Consider the following 12,511-nt stretch of genomic DNA (forward strand, 5'->3'; position numbering starts at 1 on the left):
TATGGGCCTTATTTATGTTGAGTAGTATCTTATTTGGTTTAGCAGTCCAGACTGACTTTACTGAGAGCATACCTTGTCTACAAGACTATCCAGCATGAGTCATGGGGTCAGAATCTGATCTTCTGAGGGGAAATACATAGTTTGGTTCTGGAGTAAGATTTATGCTTCTAACTATGCTGTTAAGTCCCTGCTTTCCATAACCCTCACCACCACTGTTATCACTCCAAAGCAATACCCACTTTTTCTCTGCCATTTGGGAAAGTACTAGGTCTGTGTTCTGAAAAATTACCTATTGAAAATATTCAGTGTCCTAGTTATCTCAGATAGACATACATTGTTTGGTACAACTTAAAAAATGATTTCTTAATGTAATATGTTGCCATTTATTTGACCATGTTGGACCAAGTTACGGATTACTTTCATTGAGTAGTACTTTACTGGGGTACGCCTATGGAAATTGATGAGATGTTTTGAGAGGTAAGGTACTGTTCAAGGTGACTAAGGGTATCAGCATCTGGCTCAGAGAAGAGAAATAAAATGAAGATTGAAAAATGCACCCCAGCCTTACCAAGTTTAATATGGAAAAAAATTAGATTTCTCTTCACGTTGCTGATGTTGGAATCTCTTTGCACCAGTTTGCTACTTGCTGTTGGGATGCACAGTGTCTATTATTCTAGTCAGGACAGAGTAAAACCCATTTGAAAAATCCAGTGGAGAGGTAGAAATGCTGACACTTTTAATGTGCAGTTCAGAAAATCTGATGTCCCTGCTATTTTTCATTCCCACAACTCTTGAATACATTAAGCATGTTTCCTTTAAGGGCCGCTTGTGACATTGAAAGCCATGTTCTTGATGTCTAGCTGCACTGTGTCTGTGTCTGTGGGGGTGGGAGGGGCGTTTTAATCATTAACACTACACCTGACCGAGCATTCATAGCTTCCCTGTCATTTCTCAGAGATGTTTTTTTTTATTTGCCACTGTGAAAATGTTGTAAATGGTGTCTACTGTGACCATATTTGCTCTTGAATAAACACCGAGGAGCTGGTGGAAAAAATAATTCAGGCAATATATTTTAATTTTTTCAGTCAAGCTCAACATATTAGACTAGATGTTTATCCTGAAGAGAAGGTATGCTGCTGATTGGATTATTATATTCCATTGTTAGCCAGGAGGGAGAAAATACTGTCTAAGAAATAAAGAACTAAATTAATTTGAGTGCTACAAAGTACAATAGATTTGAATTCTAAATGGAACTTATGTCACTTACCCTGTACATGATCTGTATTTGCATCTGGTACCATTGCCTATAACTGAGTTCCTGGGACATTATCAATACTAAAGCAATGTGGGGCTCCTTCCTGGTTATCTTTCTGAGTCTTTATCAACCCTTTTCTTTTTCTCCTTTTTTTAGGAACAGCAGCAGGCCTGAATCTTCCCCTCTCTTTGCTGGCTGATCTTTCACTTTTCAGAATAGTACTATCCTTTAATATCGTATTCTCTGGACCTACCAAGGTTTGAAGCAAATGTGTGTCCCATTAGGAAGCTTAGATCTCCCCTTTCCAGTGCTACAAAACTGCCATTTCTTCCCTCCTGGACCAGGCGATACCATCCTTCTGCTTGTCACAGTGGATATTTTCTCTCTTGATCCCTGTGCTAATTTAGAGGAATGTTCCACATTTAGAATAAAAACAAGAAATATTTCTCTAGAAGGTTGGGGTTACAAAAAGGGCTAGTAACTGTTCAAAGCTTTTCAGAATTTAAGAATGTTCGATGCAGTCTGACTAAACTTGGATAAGTGGGCAGAGTGCACGTGGGGTGCATGATAAATGCAATTTATATGGCTTTGCAGTGTGTCATATAGATATCATCATTATATAGTATATATTCTGAGTATGCAAGGCAAGATATGAATCTCCTGAATCTGCCACAATGCAACGAAGTACATTACACCAAATAAACCCTTGCTAGCATAAAATGTGACATATGAAATGTCTTTAATAAGGCCTTTATTCCAGAATACATGCAAGCATTGTTTAGATACTTATTTCAGATGGGCAAGATGTGTAAGAGCTTGCAAAATGCTTGTAAGAAAATGTAAGTAACTTCTAAATGGGTGAAATGTTGCCCAATTTCAGTTTTATTTTGATCATAAAACTTTTTTCTCACAGCTCTAAAACTAATGCATTTACTGGAAACCTTTAAGCAGCAGGGCTGTCACATGCAAAAGATTATACAGCAAGGGACTGTATGTATGGTCGTGAAATATTAAGGAAGATGAATATTCAACAAGAGTAAAGGGGAGAGCTTTTTTTTTGGTCTACACTGTGTACTGGGTGCCCGCCTTTTTGGGTTTCTTGATGTTAATCATAGGGGACAAAATGGACTGATGAGGATGACAGGAAATAAAGGGCTAGACACTCAGCTGGGGGTAAATTGAAGTCAATGGAGCAATACAATTTACTCCAGCGGAGGATATAGTGTGCCTAAACGAATTCAGCTGCACGCAAAGTCTTCACAATATAGATCTGAATAATTTTCAAAGGCAGTGCTAGCCAGAAGTTCTTTTGGTACTTAAAGTTGGTTTCCCGTTCAAACAGTCCTGAATTCAAGAACTAGTCAACTCAGTTCTTCCTTTTGCAATGAGACATCAATGGCTGAGATGTGATGTGTGTAGCGGCAGATAGTAGGGGTACTCAAGAAGGCCCAGAGGGCTCTCCACAAACTGAATTTTGATTGCTACTTCTGAGCTGTGTTTCTTCCCCCAACCCCCATCAAAAGAATGCACTATAGGAGTAGCAGACACAGAGTAACTGATTTAATACACTGCTTTCTCCAAGTTGTACTTGTGAAAGAGGTTAGCATTCTTGGTGCCTCTTGCCCACATTAGAATAGTTCTGGTATAGATGGTAGAGAAACAAATTATGTTGAAGCTGCTGCAGTAAACAATGTGGAATAGTCTTGGATACAAAGTTGGTATTGTTTTTCTAGCACTTGCATTCAATTTAGTGGAAATTTAGTACATCTCCTATCCCATTTCATAGTAACAAAACTTAATACCAGAAGAGCACCCAAATCCAGAACTACTTGTTTTTGTCTTAAAATTCCCCTCCACACCTTTTCCCTCTTAAGTGATACCTAAGACAATCTCCAGACACATAACTAAACCAGCCTGTTACATTCTGATATGTCCCAGCACATGTCATTTTGGATGTTAATGAACTTAAACATAATACTTTAAAGTAATCACTAGAGATAACAGGAAAAAAAATCAAGCAAATCCCAAGGCTAGAAAGGAATGTTTGATCCTAGACTCACAAACTCATTTAAATTCAGTCCTGTAAGTCCATCACTTTCAACTATTGATCCATGATAAGACATTTTTATTATTTTTTCCTTAGAAAAATTCAGTTGCATTAGGGGAGATGCAGCATTACAGGGGGTACAGCTTCTTAATTTGGCTGATTAGGCCAATTTACTCAGCCTTTCCCAAAAAGAAACAGCTGTACTGTAAATCTTGTCTCTAAAATGTTTATTCAGTCTATGGCATTTAATCTATATTGTACTTCTGAGACTGACAGGGTTCAAGCAATATTCTTTACGAGGACTGGTCATATCGCGACATTTTTGTTTTCTCATCTAAACAAAATGAATACAATGGCTGCCTTACTCCTCTGCACCTGCTAATCATACTGTGAGCTGCTATGTCTCCCTCATGCATGTGGGTGGGAATAGGTGCATCCTTGACTCCTCCTCTGTTATCCCCAGTGTGCTAGCCAGTGCACATATAGTGCCCCAGGTATAGGGCAGGTACATGTGTTCCAGAGCACTAACAATGCACGGGACAGATTGTCTCTATGAGACATGATCTGGGTCCTGGCCTGCTCCTAAGGCCACATGGCAGTGCACTTCCCATACAGAGGGCTTGTGGCATCAGCAAAGGAAGCACGTGCTTGGGGTGGCACATTTCCAGGGGCAACATTCCGGCCATCCTTTCCCCCCCCCCCGGCCCTGCTCAGTCAACCAATGAGCTCCTACATGGGGTGGGGTGGCGGGCTCAGCGGGCTCAGCAGGGGGGTCCCGGCCCAGGGGCGGTCTCTGCCGGGGGAGTGGGGCGATGTGGTTCCTCCCTGCCCTGCCCTCCCCTGCCGCACGTGTCACAAGCGGTGGAAGAGCTGGAGCTGAGCAGAGGGGAGCCCAGGATCAGGGCAGGACCTGCGGCCGGTAAGGACCCGCTGCCCCAGGCAGCTTGGCGCTGGGCGGGCGCCCCTGGTCTGCTCTCCTCCCTGCGGCTGACCCACCCCCAAACCACTCTGTCAGTTACTGTTCCCCCTGTGGGGGTGGGGCCGGGTTTGAGATCGGGCGGGATGTACAGCCCTGAGCACCTCACTCCAAACACTGCTATAGCATTATGCATTCTTTTCATATTACCAGTATCAGTGGCTTCTGGTGAGCGCAGTTTCTCAAAACTGAAATTACTAAAAAATTATTTGAGGTCCACCATGTCTCAAAATCATTTGTCAGGACTCACATTAATTTCAGTTGAAAGTACCACTGCAAAAAATTTAGATTTCACTGAATTATTAAAAGACTATGCAAGAATAAAAACCAGAAAAATTCAGTTCATATAAATTCTTTTAATTTATGAGAAATGGAGCGCACCAGAAGACACGAACGTTTTTCATTACAGTGTATAGTTGAACCCAAATTGTTTGTAATTGTGATTTTGTTAAAATTAAATGAGTACACTAGTAGGAAATTGTTTTATTTCACTCACTACAAATTCTCTGTTTTCATTTTTAAAAAATTTTAAACAGTCAAAAAACCCCAATCCAAACCAAAAACATGCAAAGTGCAAACATGTGTAAAAGCCAAAAAGAAAGGGTGGGAGGGCAACATTTTTTTTGCTTGGGGCAGCAAAAATCCTAGAGCTGGCCCTGGACAAAGCCACAATTTAGCCCTACATTTTGCTTTACTGACAACTCTGTAAGATGTAGGGTATTATTTTTGCATCATTACTCAGGCAAAACTCCTCTAGACCGCGAAAGGACTTTTGCCTGATTAGTGGCTGCACATCAGTAGAATTAAGATTGTCTGGTCCTATCAGTATGCAAGCATAGAGTAGTACTTCAGCTTCTCCCACTCTTCTCTTTGTCAAGATCCAACCCAGAACTGCACAAAACACAGTAGTTTCAATTAGTAGCATTTCACCCAAATCTTGTTTCCAGTTTTAGTGCATGTTGGATTCATACCTTTTCAATCTGGGGAGTCAAACAAACCCCGGGACTTGAAGCAAACTCACCTGAAACTGCTGAGATTTGCTGAGTATTGGATGGAACATATGATCTGTGAAAATTACCTTATCCAATATATATAATCCTTTGGATTGTTCTCACTGTCCATTCTTGCAGATGGTCAGCAACATTGTCTTCTCTGTGGAGTGCCTTTGCCTTTGTGAACTATGTCCACCAAAGCCAGAGCTTAGAAAGTTTCAGGGAACAATGTAAGACAGACATCACTGGTTTGCTCATCTCTGTCAACATTCTTTTATTTTAGTTCAATAAAAAGGATCAGGGTAGCTTGTTGGGAGCTGAGGATTCAGTTGTTGGGCCTTTTGTAACTTAAAAGATTTGCATAGTGCTTTTGTTTATTGATGGCTTACAATGGGCACTGATATATGCATTTCCAAACAAAGAGATGGGCCTGAATCAAAATCCTAGATTTGAACACTCTCCCACTGAATTTTAGGAAAGTTTGATCCCAGATCTGAACTGTGTGTTCAGGGTCACCATCATAAGTGTGGAGCATTCAGACAAGGCCTGTACACCCTATAGGTTTAAGTGGGACTTATGCCAACAATTCACTGTGTGACCTTGGTCAGATCATGCTAACTCCTGTGTCTCAGTGCCCCATCTGTGAGATAACAGGATAATAACAATTCTTTTCCCTACATGGGTATTGTGAGTAGAACTGGGAAAACAATTTAAAAAGTTAGTTGGCAAATATTTCATTCAAAATAAAATTGCAAAATGTGTCAAATAGACCAGGCATTAGACATGTTCAGAAATCACTTGCCCAGTGGCATAAACTGTGGGGGAAATAGTAAGAATTTAAAATATTGATTAAGTTGTCATTAAAAAAGGTAAAGCTTGCTAATAAAATATTCAATGATATTATCTGGCCAGCTGTATCTGACCAGCTGTAACTGTGAGGCTTAATTTAATTAATGTATGCAAACTCTTTCATCTTCAGAAGAAGGTGGCTATGTAAATTCACTGTACCCCTACATGTCTATGATTCTTCACTAAAATGGTTAATGGTGACCAGATACTCAACACAATCAATATTAACAGCAGGGGGAAGGAATGCAATCCAAAATGGGGAAAGAACTGGTTAAAGAATATTTAGATAAATTATATGTATTCAAGTCAGCAGGGTCTCATGAAATTCATCCTAGAGTACATAAGGAACGAGCTGAAGAAATCCTGAAATCATTAACAACTATCTTCAAGCACTCATGGAAGACAGGTGAGGGACCAGAGAACTAGGGAAGGAAAAATCAAATTCACAACTACAAAATGGGGAATAACTGGTTAGGTGGTAGTACTGCTGTAAAAGATCTGGGGGTTACAGTGGATCTCAAATTGAAAATGACTCAACAATGGGATGAAGTTGTGAAGAAGGCTAATCGTACAAGGGCTATTAATATGAGTGTCATATATAAGCAGGAGGTAACTGTCCTGCTTTATTCAATGCTGATGAGGTCTCAGCTGGAGTACCATGTCCGATTCTGGGCACCACACGTTAGGAAAGATGTGGACAAACTGGAGAAAGTCCTGAGGAGAACAACAAAAATGAAAAAAACATAAGAAAACCTTACCTATGAGGAAAGGTTGAAAAAAACTAGGCATGTTTAGTCTTGAGAAAAGGAGACTATGTTAACAGTTTTCAAATATATTAAGGATATACAATATCCTTATATTATAAGAGGATTGTGATAAATTGTTCACCATGTCCATTGAATATAGGCCAAGAAGCAATGGGCTTAATTTGCAGGAAGGGAGATTTAGGTTAGATATCAGGAAAAACTTTCTAACTATATGGGTAGTTAGGCTCTGCAATAGGTTTCCAAAGGAGGTTGTGGAATCCCCATCACTGGAATTTTTTAAGAACAGATTGGGCAAACACCTGTCAGAGATGGTCTAGGTTTACTTGGTCCTGCCTGAGCACAGGGAGCTGGAATCGATGGCTTCTTGAGATCCCTTTGGGTGCTACATGTCTATGATTCTGGCCATTCATTGGTGTCCTTCCTGGTGATCTCAGTGAAAAGCCAAAGATTGAACTGGCACAGTTATTGACGTATCTTTTTTACTCCTTCAGATCCAGTAGTCTCACCAGGTCAGAGCTGGCATATATGGCAACTCTAGTATTACAAACACCGCACATAATTCACCTCCATGGCACGCCTGAGGACTTCAATCATTAGAGCAACTGTTCTTGTAGCACTTTTTATAAGCAATATAGAAATTTAAAAATAAACTAATTTTTTATGGATTGGATTGACTGACAGAGGTGTTTCTCCCCCACCCCCATTTGAAAATGTGTCACTTACTTCTGAAGCTGCATATATCTGCTATGCAAAAGTACTCTGACAATCAGAGATTTTAATTAACAGAAGAATAAGCAGGTGCATAAAAACTGTGAAACATCCTCATCCATTAGCAGCTATTGTTCTGATCACATCAATAACTTATGTCCCTTTTGAAAGTCTTGAACATTTTTAAAAGTTACTTTTTTTTTTTTACATTCATTATGCAAACCCAATGCATCAGCGGCAGAGGAATGATTACCTTGTTTTTGGGATGATTTTGTGAATTGTGTACCTGAGGGAACAGAGAGGTTGTGCTATCAGTTACCCAGAAGACTTCTTTATGTAGAATCATTACTCTTTCTAAATAAGTTAATATTTATGTTGAAATTGTTGCCAATTAATTAGGAATATATATACATCAGCTGTCAATTTGGTTTAGCTGCGAAGAGCTTTCCTCTTGGTTCAGTAAAGAACAAGGACTTCATTTTATTTTTCTGAACATAAGGTGTAATAACTTTGTCACTATACCTAGGCACAGACCCCCTTTGCACTGTATTTTATGTGTATACCTACCTGAATGAGTTGGGTGCAAGTACCTCAGTAGATTAAGTAGCATTCTCTCTCCTTAGCAAAACTGGAAGAATGGTACACGGACAGCAAAAGAGACATGATCTTTAATTTTTTATCAGATCTGCTTTTTAATTACTAAAAGACAGTGGAAAGTCTATGGTGGTGCAGATTTTGGCTGTCAGCCACCATTTCTAGCAAATGCACCCTTGCACTGAAGTCGGGCTGCTGAGAGAAGGGCACTGTACCAGCGTGCAGAGAGTGAGCATATAGAAGTGCAATCACACAACCTTGGGACCGTCTATTTCCTTTAACAGCAGAATAACCAGGCAATAGCTGCTGCAACGCAATAGAAAGGAAAATAATAGCAGCTTTATGCAGAGTGCTTAAAAGCAATCCAATAACAAAGAAAACACAGAAACAAACATATGGATTAATCTCATTAAGGAGAAAACAGAGTGCTTGAAACCTGTTTCTCCCCCTTGTTTCTTCCTCTCTAATGTGCATTTATTTTTCCTTCTCCTTTTGGCTCATTTCCTTGAGCTTTCTTCTGCTTTAGGGAGCGAGTTTTCAAAGACTGTTGGCAGTACAGAGCTTCTTTTGCTTAGAAGTCATGTGCAACTATATCCGTAATAATCTATGACAGATGAAGTGATAATGTGCAATATGTCTTTAGGCCGGGCAAAATGGGAGCTGTGAAAAATGTGAAAACTTAACATGATATAATGCTCAAATAAATTTGTTAGTCTCTAAGGTGCCACAAGTACTCCTTTTCTTTTTACAAAATAACTGGTTCATTCTTAATTTAAAACCTGGTGTCCGGCATATAAAAATTTAAAGTATTTTAAACCCATTTGTTTTTAGCTGGAGGAAGATTGTGTTATCTTAGTAGAAAATAATATTCAAGCCATTCCAAGATTTTGGTTATCTAGGGTAAAGTTTATTTCTAAGGAGAAATTTATTTTAATTGTCATATCTTATCTACCCCATTGAGCAATAATAGCAATTCTTTCTCTATGGGAAGTCACTTATTGTGCAGATATATTGTCATATTCATTTTTTGGGGGTGCAGGAATGGGGTGGTTAATGGTATTAAATCCTGATTTACTCTTCCAGAATTTCTCTCACAGAAACCCCTAGTTTCTTCCACTTATCTCTTATTAAAAATGAAATAATAATACTTAAAACTTAGAAGACCTGATCCCATTGACTTCTATAGGCTTTTGGTCAGGCACACATGGCATAATGTATTTTCAAAGAATTCTATAAACATTAATTCTCAAAAACACTTCTCTGATATAGGTGAGTACGAATTATTATCAACAGTGCTTAGTTCAAACTTGTCTGAACTGCTTAGGGCTATCTTTTCCTGAGTCCATGTTAGCAGAGCACCGACTGTCATCCAGAGGTGTTTATTTGTCTTTGCATTTTTCACATCCTCTATTTTCTTGTCTCTTCAGCACTGAACTGGAAGTTGGGTGACAGCAAAGCACATTCTTCTTGCTAATTTAATCATTATCCAATAGGCCAAGGCTTCTAAATGATACCAGTATTGATGGAGGTTTTGTGATGTGGCCCCCTGTGCCTTGGGTATTGGACCAAGACTGCCATTAATTTCACATAGACCACCAACCAGCCATTAGAGGATTAAGTCTTTCTAGCTCTAGTTCAGGGAATAATTTCCGAATATACTTAAATGCATACCTGTGAAGCCAATAGGACTTCAGCATGTGCTTAAGTTAATCATGGGCTTTAAGTGTTATGCTGAATAGGGATGGACTCATGAGTTGGGGCCTCGGTAACAATTGAACTTTACAGGATTCAAACCAGTGAGCCAGAGGTAAGTCTTCATAATCCAGTTACAACCCCCTTGAAACCTGCAGTCCCCATGTTGACTCTGTGACACTAAGCTCCCTCTGCATTCACACCCCATACAATAGTGTCATATTCTTTGTACAAAATATGCCTTGTGAGGTACCATTTGAAAACTAATAACTAACTGATCATTGATATTCTTGCATGAAGTATACACAGGGTGTGTACACAAAGTTATGAATATATGCTGGAATTATGACTAAAGTGTGTTTAAACTAGGCATGTCATAGAATCATAGACTAGAATAATTGAATATCAGAGTTGGAAGGGACCTCAGGAGGTCATCGAGTCCAACCCTCTGCTAAAAGCAGGACCAATCCCCAACTAAATCATCCCAGTCAGGGCTTTGTCAAGCCTGACCTTGAAAACCTCCAAGGAAGGAGATTCCACCACCTCACTAGATAACCTATTCCAGTGCTTTACTACCCTCCTAGTAAAAAAGTTTTTCCTAACATCCAACCTAAACCTTCCCCACTGCAGCTTGAGACCATTACTCCTTGTTCTGTCATCTGCTACCACTGAGAACAGTCTAGATCCATCCCCTTTCAGGTAGTTGAAAGCAGCTATCAAATCCCCCCTCTTCCTTCTCTTCTGCAGACTAAACAATCCCAGTTTCCTCAGCCTCTCTTCATAAGTCATGTGCTCCAGCCCTCTAATTTTTCAACACCCTTCTTGTAGTGTGGGGCCCAAAACTAGACACAAGGAACTAGACTGCAAGGAAGGGGAAAGGTCCACGTTCTCTCCTTGCACAGATCGATGGGAAAAAATCTGGGCCAGATTGTTCTCATGATTTACTATGGCATGTTCCAAATGATCCATCTAAGATCAGAACTACAAAAGAAGGGGCTTTCACTATATCAGGCTTCTGAGTTCATTATTAGGATGTTGTCATGTAGGCCGAATTTCTCTTCTCCAGTTCCCATGGTGGAGTCCCTGATACTGCTATACCGTGTGGAACTCCCATTAATTGTCTTGCCTTTCAGAATTTTAAATCTGTATATGCAGCTCTGGTCTAGATTTGAACAAATCTGTTTCTGTGGCTCTTTCCCTTTCTATTTAATACAGGTATATCTGTCCAGGCAGTTCTAGAATTTACATCAGCTCATCCCAAAGGATTCCTGTCTGACTTTGATTCTAGTTACCCATTTCATGTCTTCCTGGTGTGGTCTGTGGATTTTTGCACTGTTTGTCTGACAGCAGTGCTAGCAATAGGTGCTAGCAATGGTGCAAACTCTTGATACAGATATTTTTACCTCTGTCATTTTAACTTTACCAGTCATACAGGTCCTAGACAAACGGGGTGCACCTATAATGAAAACAATGAATAGGCTTCTCTTTTTAGGGCAGTTTGAAAAGAGCCAAATATCCAAACCCACAAGTTGGACTCTAAACTTGCACCTCAGTTTTGGATACATAATAATTGTTGCTTTCAGTTTTTATCTGTGATAGCATTTCTGTCTAGAAAATCAGCAGCCTACTGCCCATTTTGCTTGGTGCATATAGGTTTGGATTTTTTGAATCTACTATGTTTTGTTTTTACCTGGGAGGCATGGAAAATAAACCCTTGAGGAGACATTGAAAGGGGAAATAATCCCTGAGGGAACATTGGTAGAGATATGTAAAATAATAAACAATTTTAACTCCCTCCCACATTATACAAGAACAAGGGGTAATTCAATTATATTGAAAGACCACATTTAAAAATGAATTTTCTTTAAACACAATGACTAATTGACCTATGGAACTCCTTACCACAAGAAACAGTAGCATTGAAGCTGGTAGGATTGAGAAAAGGATTAAGTGTTTCTCTCAATACAAATATTTCCGTATTAGGCAGGATAGAAAATATATGTGGGCTATAAACCCTCATGCTTCAAGGAATAAGACAGCCACTAAATAACATGGATTAAGAAGAAACTTTCCCTAAAGGGTTATTCCAATGTGGTGTTCCCAACCCTTTGCTCTGAGACATCTTGTGGTCACAGCCACTCTCGGAGAAAAGATATCAGAATATATGGACCAGCAGCATGATCCAGTAGTCCTACACAAATACTATTTAACTCTTCATCAGAAGTTTTCATAGAAAAGTATCAGACACCTCAGAACATTAGCTAATCCTTGACATCAATGTAAATGTAAAGCATTTACCTGAAAGACTCATTTAAATAAATTAAAATTATATTTCTGATCATAATCCCCTCCCCCAAAAGCTCTGATTATTTTTACATTTTCCTAAGAGGCCTGCTGATTTTTCAACATTAAGCAATGCCTGTGTTTGCTTATTTTTCCTTACTTAACCTCACACCCTGAGTACAAACTAGTGCTAAGGGCAATTTCTGTGGTTTGTCCTGTCAATTCCTAATTTAGGAAAATGTGTAATGAGGCAATCTTCTTGTCCTGCTTATCCACATTCAATACATTTTACCCTTTTACTTCCACAAGGGCATTTGAAATAGTTTCACACCTTGGTGTCACTTTCTG

The sequence above is a fragment of the Lepidochelys olivacea genome, assembly GCF_965140295.1.
Source record: "Lepidochelys olivacea isolate rLepOli2 genome assembly, chromosome: 2".
In the NCBI taxonomy this organism is placed as follows: domain Eukaryota; kingdom Metazoa; phylum Chordata; order Testudines; family Cheloniidae; genus Lepidochelys; species Lepidochelys olivacea.